Raw genomic sequence first — 19,883 nt, forward strand, 5'->3', positions numbered from 1 at the left:
AAAGAATTGGTGACGTGTTTGCGTGTTACACTGAGTCCAAGATTGTGTGCCGGAGAGTTGGAAAGAGACGCTTTGTCCTGATGGAGCCCCGCTCAGCTTCCTTGGGGGCAGGGAGGCCTCCAGGCCTGCAGTCTCCTGGGAGGCCTCTAAACCCTGGTCCCCGAGCAGCCCTCAGGTCAGCGGGGCTCCCGCCCTGGCCCCAGGGTGTGTGTCGTGTGTCTGAGGATCCCAGGCACTGATTATGTGCTCTCACACGTTGCTGTCTCTGTTCCCTGAGATATTTTTACTTACAGGCCCGAGGCTGCTGAGCGAGATCTTTGGCGCAGGGCTTGCCTGCATCGAGGTGTGGAGGGTGGTTTCTCTGAGCCAAGCAGGCTGTGTGTCCTGGCTTCTCCCAGCAGAAGCTGGGTCTCTCCCGTCCTCTGAGCCCGTGCTGAGCGAGCGGAAGTAACCTGATGGAGTGAGTTAGTATCTGGTCTCAGGGTGGGGCTGGATTTACTGAGGTTCATAGAGACAGCTTCCTGGTAAGAAAGAAGTTAGATGAGAGTGAGAGTAAAGTGGTGTTCATGTGACTGTAAATGTATGTGTATCTCACGTCAGTGTTCTTGCCTGGAAAATCCCTCCCATGGACAGAGGAGCCTGGTGAGAGTGAATGCAAGTAAAGTGGTGTTCATGTGACTGTAAATGTATGTGTATCCCTCTGCAGTGTTCTTGCCTGGAGAATCCCTCCCATGGACAGAGGAGCCTGGTGAGCTACAGTCCATGGGGTCGCAAAAGAGTCAGATATGCTTAGCAACGAAACCACAGAGCACCAATAACAATCTGTTTCAGAAGAAAAAAGTCATGTAGCCACATCAGGAATTTTCTAGGTTTGGTGACACTGGGGCTTAACCACACATTCACAGGGGGATGGTTTTTGTGAACCAGCTCCAAGGGGCTGTGTTGGGGGCATCCGATTGCGAGCCTGGTTTCTGGAGCTCCCTGCTGTTCTACAGCCCCAGGATGCACCCAGCACAGGGTCTCACACAAGCCCCAGCTGGGCAGGGGCTGATGCCAGCCTGTGGTCCAGTTCTCCTGGAAGGGTCAGCTGCCGTGAGGCTTTAGAACTGCGGGGGGTCACCAACTCGTTGACTAAACCTTTTCTTGGAAGGAAGAAGGGAGAAGTCACAATGTAGCTCACCAGAACAAACACATCAGCCTTCCGCCAAATGAGGTTTTCCCTCTCTCGGACAGTTGGAAATAAAACTCAGGGTGTTTGCATGGATGCAAATTGTCCCCTTTTCTTTCTTTTTTCTTTTTTCTGTTGACATTTTTATTCTATTACAAATTGTTGCCTGTTTGCCTAGGTAGCGAGCCGGTCTCTGTAATTTTGCTGTGGTCCCGTAGCCATGGATGGAAAAATAGGTCAATTTACCTGTCTGTCAGAAAAGCACAGCCGGGGATGGAAGGAAGGGCTGCTGTTCCACGTTCTCTAAATATTTACGCTCCTGTTCCTCTTTTGTATTTATTCCTTCCACCCGAATGGCAGGTACACAGTCGCCTTCCAGCGCTCATTCTCCCTGGATGTTTTTAGAGAGAGCGGTTCCACTAATCAGAGCTCTTTCATAGTCACGAAGTGGATTCAAGTAATATTTAATCCAGCGACTAGGATGTTGGAATGTAGTTCAGGCCCATTGGGTATTTTTTTTTTTTTTTGCACATCCTTTTATTTTTTTGGAATATAATTGGTTTACCGTGTTGAGTTACTTTCTGGTGTACAGTGGAGTGAATCAGCCATGTGTGTGTATGGACCCCTCCTTCTTTGGCCTCCCTCCCACCCCTCCTTCTCACCCATCTAGGTCATCACAGCACCGGACTGAGCTCCGTGCTCTTCACTATACTGCAGCTTCCTGCCAGCTGTCTGTTTTATACCTGGTAACTTATACATGCCAGTCCTAATCTCCCAACTCATCCCACCGTCCCTTTCCCCTGCTGTGTCCACAAGTTCATTCTCTACGTCTGTGTCTCTATTCCTGCCCTGGAACTAGGTTCATCCGTACCATTATTCTGGCTTCCACGAACATGCATTAATGTGTGATATTTGTTTTTCTCTTCCTGACTAATTTCACTCTGTATGATAGAGTCTAGGTCCATCCACGTCTCTACAGACGACCCGAATTTCATTCCTTTTTTATCGCCGACTAACATTCCGCTGTATATATGTACCGCATCTTTATCCATTCATCTGCTGATTCATCTAGGTCGTTTCCACGTCTTGGCTATTGTGAATAGGGCTGCTGTGAACACAGGCGTGCGTGTATCTTTCTGAATGAAAGTTTTCTCTGGATATCTGCTCAGGAGTGAGATTGCTGGATCATATGATACTTCTGTTTTTAGAGGAATCTAAATTGCTGGGTCATGCGGTAACTTAACTGTGGTTTTTGAGGACTCTCTGCACTGTTCTCTGTGGTGGCTGCATCTCTTTGCATCCTCACCAGCAGTGGAGGGGGCGCCCCTTCCGAGGAGATGATATCTCTGTGGCCTCTGTATCCTGCACCCCTTGCCCAGGACTGGCTCCGTGGCAGTATCCAGGGAGGGAACTAGTCCGTGTGACGGGAAGCACGCCCCCGGGCTTGCTTCTGTGTCTCTGGTCAGGCCGTGGCTGAGGGGTCCAGGTGAAACCTGGGTGGGGCTTGCCCTAAAAGTGCAGCAGTGGCTGGCGGGGGACAGACGCCCAGTGTGTGTCTGTGATGCACACGTGGGTCTGGAGTCCCGGGCAGCACTGTGTCCTCGTCTTCACGTGGGGAGCCCGTCACCTGAGAACTTGTCCATGGGAACCAGGTCCCTGCCCACACAGGCTCACCTTACCTGGGAGTTGGCAGTTGTTCTGGGCAGTGCAGACGGGAAGCGAGTCGGATCCCGTTACCTGCCTTGGGGGTGGGGGAGGCATTGTTCCTGCAGCCACCTCGAGCCGGGAAACGTGCCCGCAAGCCAGGGTGCTTGCCCTGGTCCTCCGGTTACTCTGGGAGCAGGCTTCTCCAGATTTCCTCTCTGTGGTATTTGATTCTTTTTTTAGATTTACCTGTTTTACTTCTATGCAGGTGACCTACCTGCTGGTACAGGTATCAGATTCCCCACCTCTCTCTTGCAGCTCTGCTCCTGAGAGCTACAGTCGCTTACAGAACCGGCTGTTCGGGGGCCCTCAGACCACCCTCAAGTTCAGTGATTCTCTAGAAGGACTCTCAGGACTCAGCCAAGCTGATGTAGTCACACTTCGTTACAGAGAGAGGACACAGGTGAAATCAGCTGATACAAAGGGTCATGGGCCAGGGTACAGGGGGACCAGGCGCCACCTCCCAGCTGTCCTGTCCCAGAGGACTCTTGCAAACGACACTTGATTCTTCCAGAAGCCCTGTGTGACAGCACACGTGAGCTGCTGCCAATCAGGAATCCTCCCCGGGGAGCATTAGGGAGTCCTGGGGTTTTACTGGGGGTCGGTCACAGAGGCATGGTGGACCACCTGCAGGCTGAGCTTAGTCTCCAGCCCCTCCGTCAAGCCCGGGGCCCTCCCCATAAACCATGTTGTTAGTATAAATGACCTGTTGTGGCTCATGGCCTCATACAAACACAGTTTCTCAGGAGGACATTTCAAGGGCTCAGAGGTGCCCTCCCAGGAGTCCCATCAAGGGTCTGGACAATCCTGACAGCTGCGCTTACCCGTCACCGCACAGCAGTATTTCAGAGAGTGGACTCTGGGTCCAGCATCACATCTTGGTTCTGCCATGGCTTGGCTCTCTGGTTTAGGTACTTGTTCTACCTCTTTATGTCTCTGTTTCCTTATTGGTAAGATGGGGGCGATACTGGATAAGCACGGGGGCAAAGAGCTTGAGGACTGAATGGCAACTGATGAAAGAGAGTGACTGTTGCAGCCACGCCGCTGCCACTGTGATTGCCCACGGAGGAGGGCAGGCTGCAGGTCCTCAAGGAGTTAAGCAGACCCAGCGGTTCCACTCGCAGGCACGTACCCAGGAGGCATGAACACATGTTCAAACGTGTCTGCCCAGGAGACGTGGACACGTGTGAGTCTTCACAGTAGCATTACTTCCAGTAGATCCTAAGTGTCAGAAACACTGACGTCACCCACAGATGAATGGATAATAAACACACGTGGTCCATCCATCCGAGGGAATATCATTCATCCACGGAAAGGCGTGAAGCCCTGACACTCGCTGCAACATGGATGAACCTCAGGAACGTTATGCCAAGTGAAAGAAGCCAGACGTAAGAGGTCTCACACTGTGTGATTCCACTTATGTGACGTGCCCTGAGTGAGACAGTGGGGTGCACGGTGGGGAGGGGCAGGGTCGGCTGGGGTGGGATTTGGAGGAGGAAGGAATGGGGAGTGAATGTGATGGGCTTGGGGGTCTCCATTTGGCAGATAGAAATGGCCTGGAATTACACACTGGTGATGCTCGTACAAAGCAGCTGAAAACCACTGAGCTGTCCTCTTTAAATGGTGAATTTTATTTCTGTACAAAAATTGCTAAAATGAACCCCAAATGCCACCACACACCTAGGAGAATGGCCCAGCTGGAGTGACAGTGTCAGATACGGGCAGGGTGTGGAGCAGCGGGAACTCACCGTCGTGGCTGCTGCAGAAGACAGTTCGACAGCTTCTCACAAAACTAAACACAGTCTTACCGTGTGTTCCAGCCATCGTGTTCCTGGGCATTAAGTCAAAGTCGAAAACTTAATCCACACAAAAACCTGAACACAGATTTTACTTATAATTGCCAAAAATTGGAAGCCGTGAGGTGCCCTTCAGTAGGTGGGTGGATGAACCGTGGTCCATCCAGATGATGAAATATTATTCAGCACTAGGAAGAAGTGAGCTGTCACACCACGGGAAGACATGGAGGAGCCTTAAATGCTGTGACAGTGTGAAAGAAGCCAGGCTGCAAAGGCTGCCCACTGTGCGTGCGTGCGTGTGTGTGTGCGCGCGCATGCGTGTGTGCGCATGCGTGTGTGTGCATGCACGTGTGCGTGCATGCGCACGTGTGTGAGTGTGTGTGTGCGTGTGTGTACATGTGTGCATGCGTGCATGTGTGCGCCTGTGCATGTGCGTGCGCGTGTGTGCGTGTGTGCGCGTGCGTGCATGTGTGCGCATGTGTGCATGTGTGTGTGCCCGTGTGTGTGCGTGCGTGTGTGCGTGTGTGTGCTCAGTCTTGCCTGACTCTCTGGCCTCATGGACTGCAGCCTGCTAGGCTTCTGTGGGTCGCCATTTCCTACTCCAGGGGATCTTTCCAACCCAGAGCTCAAACCTGAGTCTTGCGTCTCCTGCATGGCCGGGCTGATTCTTTACCGCTGTGCCACCAGGGAAGCCCGCAGTGTACAGCTCCAACTACATAAAATTCTGGAAAAAGCAGAACTGTGGAGACAGTGAAGACGTCACTGGCTGCCAGGGGTGGGAGTGTGGAGAGGGGTGAGTAGAGAGAGCATGGAGGGCTTTTCAGGGCAGGAAATCCTCTCCGTGATGCTGCAGTGGTGGATACATTAAACATCTGTCCGAACTCATGGAAGATACAAGACCGAGGGTGAGCCCTGGTTTAAGCTGTGGACTCTGGGTGATGACGGCGTGCCCTCTAGGTTCATCAGTAGCCAGGGGGCCGCTCTGGTAGGGACGTCGACAGTGGGGGAGCTGTACCTCCCGGGGGGGGGGCGGGTAGGAGGTACACGGGAAGTCTCTGTCCCTTCTTGTTAAGTTTGTTGTGAACCCGAAACTGCTAAAAAAAAAAAAAAAGACAAATGAGAAAAAAAAAAAACAACAACGGCACGCCTTGAGGAAGAATAATCTGTTTTGCAGTGAGATGCCATTCTCTCTGTGGGGAGGGGGAGGGGCCTCCCCCCCAGACTTCTGCTGTTTTCTCGCATCCTTGGTGCCTGTGACACCGTTCCTGATAACACGGTTATGGGCAGCCCTCGCCCGAGGTCTGCTCATCCTGGATGGGGTCACTGGCTGTCTCTTCCAGCCACAGGGCGTTGGAGTCCTGCCCGGCAAGGCGTGACGCCCTGCCGGGGTCGCCAGTGAGCCGACCCGCTTTGGAGGCATCCTTGGAGGTCTGGCACTGGGGACCCTCGCTGGCGGTCACACTGTGTGCCCCTCCCACCCAAGGCTGCGCTGCCTGCAGGCTGTTGCCCAGAGGCCATGCAGAGGAGCCGGGTCACCTGTTGCTGCCCGGGGCCTCCTCCTTCCATGGAGCACCTCTTAACAGGGCAGGACCTCCAGGGGGAAAGGATGGCGTGAACTGCTGTGCCCCTGGCTGGGGGCATCCGCAGGCCGGCTGCTGCCTGTCCTTCCACTCCAGTCCATTCAGTCCAGGCACCAGGCTTCCACCCGCACATGCGGGCCATTTTGACTCAGGGACAGCAATTTGTTGCTGAGGCTCTTGTATCTGGATAAGAGCTCATTTTCGTCAACTATTTACATTTATTTGAGTCTGACTTGCGTGCTGGCCTTTCTGCTTTAGCCAGAAACAGAAATTGCAGTTTACAAAGCGACTCTGCAGAGATTGTCTGATGAACTCAGACGATGGTCTGAACTCAGGAAAACAAGAACTACAGCTTCGTGTGACAGGTGACGTGGGAAAGTTCAGAGCGGTCGAGGGGCTTTCTCAAGGTCACACAGCAAGTGGGGGTACCGAGGCCGGTCCCCGAGCGTGACGCACAGGGAGCGTGGGCCCCGTGTCGCTGTGCCGTCCCCGAGCGTGACGCACAGGGAGCGTGGGCCCCGTGTCGGCTGTGCGGTCCCCGATTGTGACGCACAGGGAGCGTGGGCCCCATGTCGCTGTGCTGGGGTGGGCAGGTGGCCGAGGCAGAGCAGTGGGGTGGAATTCGGGGAAGAGGTACGTAATCGCCAGTGCTGGTGTGATGTCACAGACAGCTGTGCCCGGCAGGATGAGCCTGCCCCGGGGCCTGTGGGTGCGGACCCGAGAGCACAGCTGCACACTCCAGGGCTGCCTCTCCCCAAGCGGAATTTCACACGAGCTCTTTGCGGGCAGAAGTGTCATCACCTCGGGCGGTGCACCCTGAGGGGCCAGGATGCTGCCTCCAGACAGGTTCATATCAAAGGAGTGATTTCAATGAGCCCAAACTCTTGCATCTTCCCATGCAGGGAAAACCGCTAAATCCATTAACTTGAGCTAATCTTCTGATGTTCCAACTACCTGATTTTGTTGCAACAACTCCTGTATAACCTGGCTCTCCCTTACCTTTTCAGAGCAGTCCCTCAGGGATCTAAGAGGCTGTTTTTCCGGACTTAAGTCCTCAGAAAGTCCACCAAATAAAGCATAATTTTCAACTTTGAGGTTGTGCGTTTTCAGGGGACAGCTGGCTTTCCTTGTTGGCAAGCAGTCTGCCCCTAAAAAGTTCCTACTTTTTCCCCAGCAAAGGTTTCCCATGAAGCAAAGACAACCTTTGGTTATTTGTGATTTTAGAATCAATATTCAGTTTATTCAAGGTACATACCCTAAGACTTAGCCTTCCTAAAGCTCGTGAATTTGATTTACAGCTGTTATTCTATTTATGAATCGAGGTGATTTTATAATCCCTTAAGAAGAATGAGACTTTGGCACTTCCCCGTGGTTCAGTGTTAAGATTCGCCTTCAGTGCAGAGGGCACAGCTTTGATCCCTGGTTGGGAGCTCAGATTCCACGTGCTGTGGGGTGCAGCCAAAAAAAAAAAAAAAAGAGTGGGCCTTTGATAACAGTGGGATCTCACTTACAAACTCAAATGCCCATGGATTTTAACAAAAATTCTGTTTCAGGGATGAAAGTCATTCTTTCATTACTTTGATTAGTAAAGTGTAACCTAATTATACTGAAAATTGGGAAACTCACATTCTCTGAAACATTCTAGACATTCTTGAACTTTCTTTTAAATTATACTTTGGGTGCAAAGTCTTATGACTAAACCTGCCATTCTGTTGCCGATTTTGACTGGGATGATGAGTATAAACAGGTCCAGTTTTACTTTTCACTTTCATGCATTGGAGAAGGAAATGGCAACCCACTCCAGTGTTCTTGCCTGGAGAATCCCAGGGACAAGGGAGCCTGGTGGACTGCCGTCTATGGGGTCGCACAGAGTCCGACACGACTGAAGTGACTTAGCAGCAGCAGTAGCAGGGTGTAAAAGTGAAACCTTGTTTCACTTTAAGATGATTTAAGATGTTACCAGAAAACCCAGATGGATTTAAAATGTTAAGAAAAACCCAAACAAATCTTGGCCAACCCAGCGTGATACTGGTTAGGTGCTTTTGGTGTCTTTTTTCTCGTCACACATATGTTTAAGACTTCTTGGGGTTACAGAGCACTGACCCCCAGACCAGCCCGGCAGTGTGGCCCTTTCGTCTCAGGCCCAGGGTTGACCATCACCAGGGCGTCTGGCTGGGACCAGGCCCTTGTAGCTTTGTCTAGTCTTGCCCGACTCTGAGGCCTGGACCCTGCAGCCCAGCAGCCCAGGGCCTACTTAAGTGCGGAAGGTGGGGGATTGTGAACACTTTGAATCCTCCGTCCTAGCTCCTAAGGAAGTTTGTGTCTACTCCCTCAGTTGCTTGCTGCTATTTTGTATTTTTTTTTGCGGGGGCTCTCTTAAGTCTCTGATTGAAGCCAATGGCACCGCACACCTGGAAAATCCCATGAACAGAGGAGCCTGGTGGCTGCAGTCCATGGGGTCGCTAAGAGTCGGACTTGACTGAGCGACTTCACTTTCACTTTTCACTTTCCTGCATTGGAGAAGGAAATGGCAACCCACTCCAGTGTTCTTGCCTGGAGAGTCTCAGGGACAGGGGAGCCTGGTGGGCTGCTGTCTATGGGGTCGCACAGAGCGACTTAGCAGAAGCAGAAGCCTCTGATTACTTCCAACCTGGCTCTGAAGACACTTGATCACCATTTCTTCAGGTCCTTCACACCTGTGTGTAACTTACAGCTTTACCAGGGCTGGGTTCTGCATTCTTCTGCGTCTCTCTGGCCGGGCCTCTCCTTGGCATCAGCCCCCTCCCACCCTCATCTGCTCTTTGGATCCAGCAGTTAGGTTGTGTTTACTGGCTTGATTCTGGTTTTCCTTTTTGAATAAGATTTGAATTTAAAAAATAGAGGTAATTAAAAGACAACCAGGGAGTGAGCAGCTTTGGGGCCTGAGATCCCAACAGCAAAGGTGGTTTGTGGGTAGCTGAAGGTGGAGGGTTGGGGCTGCAGGGTCCCCAAGTGGACTCCCAGCCCTGACCGCCTGGCGCCATGCTGGAGTCAGGGCCCACGCCGACTCCCATGGTGCCTGCTTCTTAGGGCGCTTGAGGCCCAGGCACCTGCGGACAGGCCTCAGATGCAGCCTCGGGGGCCACCTGGGGAAGCTTTGCCTGTGAATTGTCTGGCCACCCACCCTTCCCATTCCCCCACCCTGGAGTTGCTGGGGATCTGTTTCCTGTTTTAAGGCTTTGGGATTCTCTCTGTGTGGTGACGTCCCTGTAACACAGAAACGGTGCTGCCCTTTGATCTGGTCACTCCAGGGACAGTGCTGTCATAGGCTGGGCTGTGTCACCCAGATTCACGCATTAGTGTCCTAACCCCCGTGTCCAGAAAGTGTTCCGTTGCCAACTCATGTCCGACTATTTTTGACCCCATGGACTATAGTCCGCCAGGCTCCTCTGTCCATGGGATTCTCCAGGCAAGAATACTGGAGTGGGTTGCCATTCTCTTCTCCAGGGGATCTTCCTGACCCAGGGATCGAACCCAGGTCTCCCTCTTTGTAGGGGGATTCTTTGCCATCTGAGCCACCAGGGAAGCACCCCCATCTCCAAATCCAGAATGTGACTGTATTTGGAGCTGGGCTTTTAAAGAGGTGATTCAGGTAAAACAGGATCACTCGGGTGGGCCCTCATCCAGTGTGACTCCTGTCCTCATAAGCAGGGGGATTTGGAGACAGACGTGCCCACGGGGAGAAGCCTGGTGAGCGTAGAGACGGCCCTCCACGGGCCGAGGGGAGGGACCTCGGCCCCTTGCCTGGCAGGTCCCACGTGGAGCCTGACACAGCGATCTTGGGCGTGCAGCCCCGAAGCGGAGAGACAGGAAATGTCCGTTGTCACCCCATCTGCGGTGCTTTGTCTCGGCAGCCCCAGCAAACTCCTGCAGGTGCCGAGGGGTCCAGAAGGGGACGGGGACCTCCAGGCAGAGAGCTCACTGAACAGGACATCCAGGGGGATGCTGGCGCCCAGCTGGACCGGGACTCTGGGCCTGATGGCCAGGCGCTGCCCTTTGACCTTGGAGAAATGGCAGGTATTCCCCGGCTCAGTTCTCCCATATGATGGTGATCCTGGTCCCTCTGCGGTGTGGAGTCAGGGGGAGTCTCACTGCAGGTCTGGCTCTGGGGGATGGACTCGCTCTGTGGATGGTAGGTAAACCCAGGGAATGGGCATCTCTTTCTGGCAAAAAATAAATAATAATAAAGTCGTTGGACTTGGGATTGCTGCAGGGCTGTGTGAAGCAGCGTTGGGATCTGTGCGCTGGAATGCCGGGGGGAATCCGCTCCCTCCCGTGAGATTCACCGTCATGTCCGATCCCAGCGGCTTGTGTGACTTGGACATTAAGCGTGTCTGGCTTTGCACAGCCTCTGCTCTCGTGTTCTCTCTCACATCACCTAATGAGGCCGCCTCAAGAAGGATTTTATTCTTCCCTTTCTCTCTTCCTAATACTTTCCAAACAACCAGGCTCCGTTCTCTAGGCTTTTTAAGGTAGTAAGGAGAGTGAGGGCTTCCCACTAGCATTAAAGAACTCGCCTGCCAGTGCAGGATACGTGAGAGACGCAGGTTCGATCCTTGGGTGGGAAAGATGCCCTGCAGGAGGAAGTGGCAACTCACTCCAGTATTCTTGCTGGAGAATCCCGTGGACAGAGGAGCCTGGCGGGCTGCAGTCCATGGGGTTGCAAAGAGTCAGACACGACTGAAGTGACTTAGCACGCATGCAAAGAAGAGTGAACTACACGGCTTTTGTTTGAAGTGGATGTTTGCCTTTGGCGGAGCCTGTTCCCCCGCTGGAGGTGTGATACTTTGGAGGAGGTGCCCTACTTTTTCCTCGGGTGCCCCGCACACGACTTAATTAGGCAGGCTTGATTGCCTTCTCTGGGTCTCACTTCTTCTGTCACCTTTATGAGCCGATAGCCTCCTGATGGCTCGATAAAAACTCCCAAGAAAAAGAAAGCCTTAATGAGTATAGATTTCCTTGCAATTTGCATTTGTAAGTGAACATTCTAGGTAATGACTGAAGACGGAAAGTGTAAAAGTGGATTGATTAAGTAATTTTCCTGATCAAGGCGAGGCTCTTCCATTTCAGCTGGTGCAGCCAGTCCCATTAACCCTTGCCTTGAGTTTCCCTTTATTTATGACATCTTCGCGAAGGTTCGGGTTCCAGGGGCCAGCTTGGGAGGTCACAGCATTCTGTTGTTCCATTCAGGGACACTGGGTTCCAGCCAGTGGCTGGAGTGAGAGTTCCTGTAGGTGGTTCTCGGTACTTTTGCCCTAAGCATCTTTGCTCTACTTTCTTCCTACAAGTAATGGGCCGTAGGGCAAATGTGCTGTAAAAGATAAAAGAGGGATGTTAGAAAGGACATAATGAAACAGGAGAAATGAGTAATAGGAAAGGCTTTATTGTGACATACAAAACATTTGAACAAGAGCTGACTCATTGGAAAAGGCCCTGATGCTGGGAAAGACTGAGGGCAGGAGGAGAAGGGGACGCCAGAGGATGAGATGGGTGGATGGCATCACCGACTCGATGGACGTGAGTCTGAGCAAACTCCAGGAAATGGTGGAGGACAGGAAGGCCTGGCGTGCTGCAGTCCGTGGGGTCACAAAGAGTCGGACACGACTGAGCGACTGAACAGCAACCACAGGTGTGTGTAGGTTCACCGCAGTGCTGCACGAATGGTGGATTTTATCACTTGGGTTTTACCTGAACTCCTGTCTTCCAGGTCGTTGTAGCTACAGCTTCTTTGCTTGTTGATCTGTCTCCTCATTTGGCACTGCACTGTTCCTTTTCTCTAAATGGCTTCCTTTGTTAGGAGACGTGTGTCTGCGTGCACGCTCAGTCACTAGGCTGTGTCCAACTCTTTGCGACTGCATGGGGTCTCTGAAGAGATGGTTCAGGTGAAGTGGGGTCACGTGGGTGGTCATATGTAATAGGACTGGTGTCCCTATAAGAAGAGGAGGTCGGGACACAGACACACGCAGAGGGACAACCCCGTGAGGGGAGGAGACGGCCGTCTGCACGCACAGGAGAGAGGCCCCAGGAGGACCAGCCCCGCCCACACCTGGGTCTGGGATTCCAGCCTCCAGGACCAGGAGGAAATGGTCTGTTGTTTGAGGCGCCCAGGCTGTGGGCGGCTGTGTTACGGCCGGAGCAGTCTCACACGAGAATGGAGCCAACTGGGATGAAATACACAGCTTCACTTCACCTGCAATTAAATCGCGATTACTCAGTGAGTACCAGCGGTGCTGAGCACGTGGCATACATTTTAAAAAAATTCTTGCCTTCTCCAGTACCATCGGGGCTGGCCCCCCACCTTACAGTTGAAGACGGTATGGCTGGTTGTCTCCGGCCACCTGGCCGAGGCTGGGGAGGTCAGCTCTGTCCAGCTTGAAGGCCGGAGCTGTCTCCCTGTCCCTGGGTGTCTCCTGTCCCGTGTTCTGTCAAGTACTGCAGGCATGTCTGGCTGTCTGGACATCCACGTTGGAGAAGGGAGATACCTTGAGGGGCTGTCTCACCCCTGCCGCCGGGGAGGGTGGTGGCCGCGCTTGGTCTAAAACCATTGACCACCTGCGAGTTCCACTATCCCAGCATCGGACAGCGGCCACGCATCATCCGTTCCCCGGAGAGGTGGCTCAGACTTCCCTTGTCCCCGCTGACATCCTGGCTCCTGGGGCTCCCTCACTGAGTCCAGACCCCCACCCCCAGGGCGTGGTTGTTGATTAAATGCTAGGGGCACACAGCCTTCGAGAGTGTGACCGTGGGTGCCTGCCTGTGGTGTTGACGAGGCTTTTCTCTAATATAAGGAAGGGGCCATCGGCCGGCTCGGGCCAGAGCCTGGACTGGAGAAACAGCAGCGGCGGGTGGTGCTGACCCAGCTTTGCTGGCTGCATCCCTTCTCCGCGTGCGCCTGTCGGCCCCACCCGGACCACATCTGCTGTCCCGGGGCTTATGGTCGACCACTTGCAGCGTCTTGGCAGACGAGGTCTGTGCTGGGCGGGGACAGAGAGCCACCCTGCTGGACAGGCCTGGCCCTTCCCTGTCCTGCTCGAGGCTCTGCTTTCCGCTTTGTTGTCTTTATGACCAGGCAGCCAGCCCCTCCCCCGGGCTCTGGGCATTGCAGTCTGTGCAGTGGAGGAACCGCGGGCCTTATCCTGCTTCGCGCATCTCCCCCGAGAAGCAGAGGCCCAGCAATCAGGGATTCAGAAGGGCGATCGGGGCTCAGAGTCTGCATCTCAGTTGTGCGGCGCTGGGCACGTAACTCGCCCTCCCTGGGCACCAGCGGGCTCAGCGTTAAGACGGGCGCTGCTGCGTCTGTGGGCTTTGTCACTTATGCGCACACTCACAGCCCACCTGTGATGCCAGGCACTGGGTTAATGCTGCTGAATTGGGGGTGGGATTCGTCAGTGGCAGTGGGGGCTGGACGATGCCTGGCAAACCCTGGGAACCATCGGGGCATCTGGCAGGAGACGGGAACACCAAGGTCAGGAGGAGGCTCGGGAGCAGGAACCAGAACGAGGTGGTGGGGAGGGTGGATGGCTGACGGCTGCCTCTGTCACCCACCCCGAGCGTCTTGTGCACGGGACCGGAGACCTCGTCCACGTCTGCTCGTCTGTGGTGACTGGTCCTGGTCTTAGCAGGCATGCCCCATGGTTGGCAGCTTCCGGGGGCTCAGTGCCCCGTGGTGTGGCAGTTTCTGGGGTCTCAGCCTTCAGGTGGGATCTGTGCTCCGAGAACCCCCGCCTGCCTTGACCCACCAGTTGATGGAGTAAGGCCGTGACCCCCCTCCTGCTAGAGAGAAGCTCAGGGTCCTCAGGAGACCAAATGGACCCGAGCTCCGTCTGGTGACGTTGTCCGTCCACAGTCTCTGAGAGTGGGCAGGGCTCTGATGGGGGAACAGACGACCCCCTGGGCACAGGCACTGTGCCTGCAGGCCCCGAGCCCAGCCCCTCCGGACCCCTGAGTGCCGTGCTCTCCGCGGCTCTACCTGGTTGCCGAGGCAGTTCATGCGACCACAGTTCTCTCTCTCTCAGTTACTTACAGGCCTGTGCTTTCTCATGCGTCAGCTGTGACAGCTGTGTTTCCCCGTTGCCTTGCACAGACGCCTCCCTCCCTGGAGGACCCATGCGGGTCCTGGTTGGAAAGCCTCAGCCTGCAGGGGCGGGGAGCAGGGATGTGTCTCAGGAGGGCGGTGGAGAGCTGTGGGGGCTTTTCTGGGCCTTCCTGATGGTTCAGGATGGGGAGGGAGTCCGGGGGCCCGGCACGGGGAGGGGTGCTCTGCTCCTGTTCTGAAGATGCTTCGATGCAGCTCCTACCCCTCTGCTGGTGGTCCCTGTGGCAGCTTACGGAGGTGACGTGATGTCCGTCGAAGCCTTGGCGTGTTCTCTGAATGCACACGGGTTGAAGGCCATGCCCAGCACTGCCCAGAAGTTAGCAGACTTGACCCTCTTCCCTTGAAGCGAATTCCAGTCCAGCCAAGAAGTAGACTTAGAATGTTCTCAGGTCATCTACTGCTGCTCGAGAAACAACCCCGAAACTTCGGGACTTAACAGCTGTTCTTCTTGCTCGTGACCCTCTGGGCTGGGCTTTCGGGCAAGGATGAGCTGGTGGTACTCTCGCCCCTCCAGAATGTGGTCTCTGTGTTGCGGGGGGCTCTCTGGGGCTTGGGTCGGTGGACTTCTCACATGAGAGCTGGCTTCCCGGAGGTGGGTTGTTCCAACAAGTAAAGACGGGAGCCACAGCTCTCAAGCGCTCCGCCAAGGAGCAGGATGCAGTCATTAGGCTGGGCCCGGGCCCCGTGGGCCTGGTGTCCTTCTTGAGGACATCTGGGCCCAGATGCAGGGGGGAGGGGTGTGAGGAGGTGGGAGGATGAGCCCCGCCCCCCGTTATCTGCACTTCCCTTCCGGAGCTTGCTGTAGTCTGGCTGTGAGGTCCTTGCACTGCTCCCAGTCATGTTGTTATGCTGTTAGCCCTTCTCTCTCGTTTTCCACCTCTTTGCCTCCTGGAGATTCCCTCAGTTTTATCCCCCTGGTCTTCTGTGATCCTACTTAGAAAGTTTTTTTTGATTATTTATTTTTAAATGAAGGATAATTGCTGTACAATACTGTATTGGTTTCTGCCATACGTTATGGATCGGCCACAGGCTTACATATGTCGCCTCCCCGTTGAGCCTTCTTTCCACCCCCACCCCACCCCACCCCTCTAGGTTGTCAGAGCCCCGATGTGAGCTCCCCGAGTCATACAGCAAATTCCACTGGCTGGCTGTTGTACATACGGGGATGTGCCCACCCTCTCCTTCCCCCGCCTCCCTCGGTCCACAAGTCTTCTCTGTGTCTGTGTCTCTGTTGCTGCCCTGCAGATAGGTTCATCAGTATCATCTTAATAGAGCCCATATTTATGCGTAATATATATTATTTTTCTCTTTTTGACTTACTTCACTCTGTATAGTAGACTCTGGGTTCATATACCTCGTTAGCACTGACTCAAATGCATCCCTTTTTATGGCTGAGAAATACCCATTGCATATATGTACCACAGCTCCTTTACCCGTTCATCTGTCCCTGGACGTCTATGTTGCTTCCACGTCCTAGCTATTCGTAGCAGGGCTGCAGTGAACACTGGGATACGTGTGTCTTAGTCAGGTTTTTCTCAGAGTATATGCCCGGTAGTGGGATTGTTGGGTCATGCGGTCGTCTTATTCCTAGTTTTTTAAGGAATCTCCACATTTTTTCTCATAGTGGTTGTATCACTTTACATTCTCACCAGCAGTGCAAGAGGGTTCCCTTTTCTCTACACCCTCTCCGGCATTTATTGTTTGTAGATTTTCTGAAGGTGGCCATTCTGATCGGTGTGAAGTGGCCTCTCAGTGTAGTTTTGATTTTCATTTCTCTGGTAATGAGTGACGTTGAGAACCTTTTCCTGTGTCTGTTAGCCATCTGCGTGTCTTCTTTGGAGGCACGTCTCTTTAGGTCTTCTGCCCACTCTTTGATTCACTGTTCATTTTTCTGATATTGAGCTGCCTGAGCTGCTCATATATTTTGGAGATTAATCCTTTGCCAGTCATTCCATTTGTTATTAATTTCTCCCATTCCGAGGGTTGTCTTTTCACCTTTAGCTTCCTTTGGTGTGCAAAAGCTTTTAAGTGTAATTAGATACCATTTGTTTATTTTTGTTTTTATTGCCATTATTCTAGGAGGTGGGTCATAGACGATCTTTCTGGTACTTATGTCAGAGAATGTTCTGCCTATGTTTTCCTCTAGGAGTTTTATAGTTTTTTACATTTAAGTCTTTAATCCGTTTTGAGTTTATCTTTGTGTATAGTATTAACAAGTGTTCTAATTTTATTCTTTTACATGTAACTGTCTAGTTTTCCCAGCATCACTTACTGAACAGACCATCTTTTCTCCACTGTATATTCTTGCCTCCTTTGTCAAAGATAAGGTGCCCATAGATGTGTGGGTTTATCTCTGGGCTTTCTGTCTTGTTCCATTGGTCTCTATTTCTGGTTTTGTGCTGGTGCCATACTTTACTGAGGACTGTAGCTTTAGAGTATTGTCTGAAGTTGGGAAGGTTGATTCTTGCAGCTCCATTCTTCTTTCTCAAGATTGCTTTGGCTATTCAGGGTCTTTTGTTTTTCCATACGAATTGTGAAATCTTTTGTTCTAGTTCTGTGAAAAATGCCATTGGTAATTTGATAGGGATTGCACTGAATCTGTAGATTGCATTTGGCAGTATAGTCATTTTCACAGTATCGATTCTTCCAACCCAGGAACTGAGTTCACGAGCTGCAACAAGAGAAGCCGTTGCAACGGGAGGCCCGTGCATCGCAACTAGAGACTCGACCCGACTTGCTGCAGCTAGAGAAAGCCCCCGCGTAGCGATGAAGACCCAGTGCACCCGAACATAAATTAAAAAATTAAAAAAAAATTACAGGTGCCCAGGCTCCCCCCCTCATGAGCCTGGGGTGGGGCCAGGCCTTGGTTTTTCTTTTTCCAGCTCTCAGGTGGTCTGAGTGTGTAGTCATGGAATACCTCTCCATCTGTTTATGTCATCTTTGATTTCATCAGTGTCTTATAGCTTCTGCATTTCGTATAGTTTCTCTTTTGTCTCCTTAGGTACGTTTATTCCATTTTATTCTTTCTGTTGCAGTGATGAAACAGAGTTTGTTTATAAATAGAGATTGAGTCCTTAATTTCTCTTTCTGATTTTTCATTGTTAGTGTATAGGATGCAAGTGACTTCTGTGTATTGATTTTATATCCAGAGACTTTATTAAATTCACTGATTAGTTCTAGTAATTTTCTGATAGCATCTTTAGGGTTTTCTGTGTATAGTATCATGTCATCTGCAAACAGTGAGAGTTTTACTTCTTCTTTTCCGATCTGTATTTTAAAATTTCTTTTTCTTCTCTGATTGCCATGGCTAGAACTTCCAAACTATGTTGAATAATAATGGCAAGAGTGGGCACCCTTGTCTTGTTCCTGATCTTAGAAGAAATGCTTTCAGCTTTTCACTGTTAGAATAATGTTTGCTGTGGGTTTCCCCATGGACTATATAGTCCACATGATTCTCCAGGCCAGAATACTGGAGTGGGTAGCTGTTTCCTTCTTCAGGGGATCTTCCCAACCCAGGGGTTGAACCCAGGTCTCCCACATTGCAAGCGGATTCTTTACCAGCTGAGCCACCAGGGAAGCCCAAGATTACTGGAGTGGGTAGCCTGTCCCTTCTCCAGGGGATCTTCCCAACCCAGGATTTGAACCAGGGTTGCAGGTGGATTTTTTACCAGCTGAGCTACCAGGGAAGCCGTCTTATTGTATATGGCCTTTAGTATGTTGGGGTGGGTTTCTTCTCTGCCCATTATTGGAAGAGTTTTTTTTCTTCATAAATGGGTGCTGAATTTTGTTGAAAACTTTTTCTGCATCTGTTGAGATTATATGGTTTTTTATCTTTCAGTTAGCATGGTGTATTACATTGATTGATTTGCATATATTGAAGAATTCTTGTATCCCTGGTATCAACAGGAATATAAGAATATAAGAACAGGTATGCAAGAATTCTTGTATCAACCTGATGATGCTGTATAATCTTTCCAGCGTGTTGTTGGATTCTGTTTGGTAGAATTATGTGGAGGATTTTTGCATCTATAGTCACCAGTGATACTGGCCTGTAATTTTTTTGTGATTTCTTTATATGGTTTTGATATCAGGGTGATGGTGGCCTTGTAGAATGAGTTTGAAAGTGTTCCTTCCTCTGCAGTTTTTTTGGAAGGGTTTCAGAAGCATAGGCATTCACATCAGATCAGTTGCTCAGTCATGTCCGACTCTTTGCGACCCCATGAACCTTAGCACGCCAGGCCTCCCTGTCCATCACCAACTCCCAGAGTTCACTCAGACTCACGTCCATCGAGTCAGTGATGCCATCCAGCCATCTCATCCTCTGTCTTCCCCTTCTCCTCCTGCCCCCAATCCCTCCCAGCATCAGAGTCTTTTCCAATGAGTCAACTCTTCACATGAGGTGGCCAAAGCACTGGAGTTTCAGCTTTAGCATCATTCCTTCCAAAGAAATCCCAGGGCTGATCTCCTTCAGAATGGACTGGTTGGATCTCCTTGCAGTCCAAGGGACTCTCAAGAGTCTTCTCCAACACCACAGTTCAAAAGCATCAATTCTTCGGCGCTCAGTCTTCTTCACAGTCAAGCTCTCACATCCATACATGACCACAGGAAAAACCATAGCCTTGACTAGACAAACCTTTGTTTGCAAAGTAATGTCTCTGCTTTTGAATATGCTATCTTGGTTGGTCATAACTTTCCTTCCAAGGAGTAAGCGTCTTTTAATTTCATGGCTGCAGTCACCATCTGCAGTGATTTTGGAGCCCAGAAAAATAAAGTCTGACACTGTTTCCACTGTTTCCCCATCTATTTCCCATGAAGTGATGGGGCTGGATGCCATGATCTTTGTTTTCTGAATGTTGAGCTTTAAGCCAACTTTTTCACTCTCCACTTTCACTTTCGTCAAGAGGCTTTTGAGTTCCTCTTCACTTTCTGCCATAAGGGTGGTGTCATCCGCATATCTGAGGTTATTGATATTTCTCCCGGCAATCTTGATTCCAGCTTGTGCTTCTTCCAGTCCAGCGTTTCTCATGATGTACTCTGCATATAAGTTAAATAAGCAGGGTGACAATATACAGCCTTGACGTACTCCTTTTCCTATTTGGAACCAGTCTGTTGTTCCATGTCCAGTTCTAACTGTTGCTTCCTGACCTGCATACAGATTTCTCAAGAGGCAGGTCAGGTGGTCAGGTATTCCCATCTCTTTCAGAATTTTCCACAGTTTATTGTGATCCACACAGTCCAAGGCTTTAGCACTTCTCTAAATGTTTGATAAAATTTGCCTGTAAAGCCATCTGGCCCTAGGCTTTTGTTTTGTGGGATATTTTTGATCACAGTTTCCATTTCAGTGCTTGTGTTTGGCTTGTTCATAACTTCTGTTTCTTCTGGGTTCCATCTTGGAAGGCGGAACTTCTCTAAGACTCTGTCCATTTCCTCCAGGTCATCCGTTTCCTTGGCATAGATTGCTGGTAATAGTCTCTTAGGATCCTTGGTGTTTCTGCATTGTC

At 51.5% G+C, this 19,883-nt stretch overlaps 1 protein-coding gene across 9 annotated transcripts in view; it reads left to right on the forward strand.

Moving 5' to 3' along the window:
- Positions 1 to 19,883, forward strand: part of SHANK2 (SH3 and multiple ankyrin repeat domains 2) — a 566,663-nt gene that overhangs the window by 39,972 nt on the left and 506,808 nt on the right. The gene's annotated exons all lie outside the window — the stretch shown is intronic.

Source organism: Bos grunniens, chromosome 29 (genome assembly GCF_055505025.1).
Source record: "Bos grunniens cultivar Pamir isolate PY7600 chromosome 29, Bosgru_T2T1.0, whole genome shotgun sequence".
NCBI classification, from domain to species: Eukaryota; Metazoa; Chordata; class Mammalia; order Artiodactyla; family Bovidae; genus Bos; species Bos grunniens.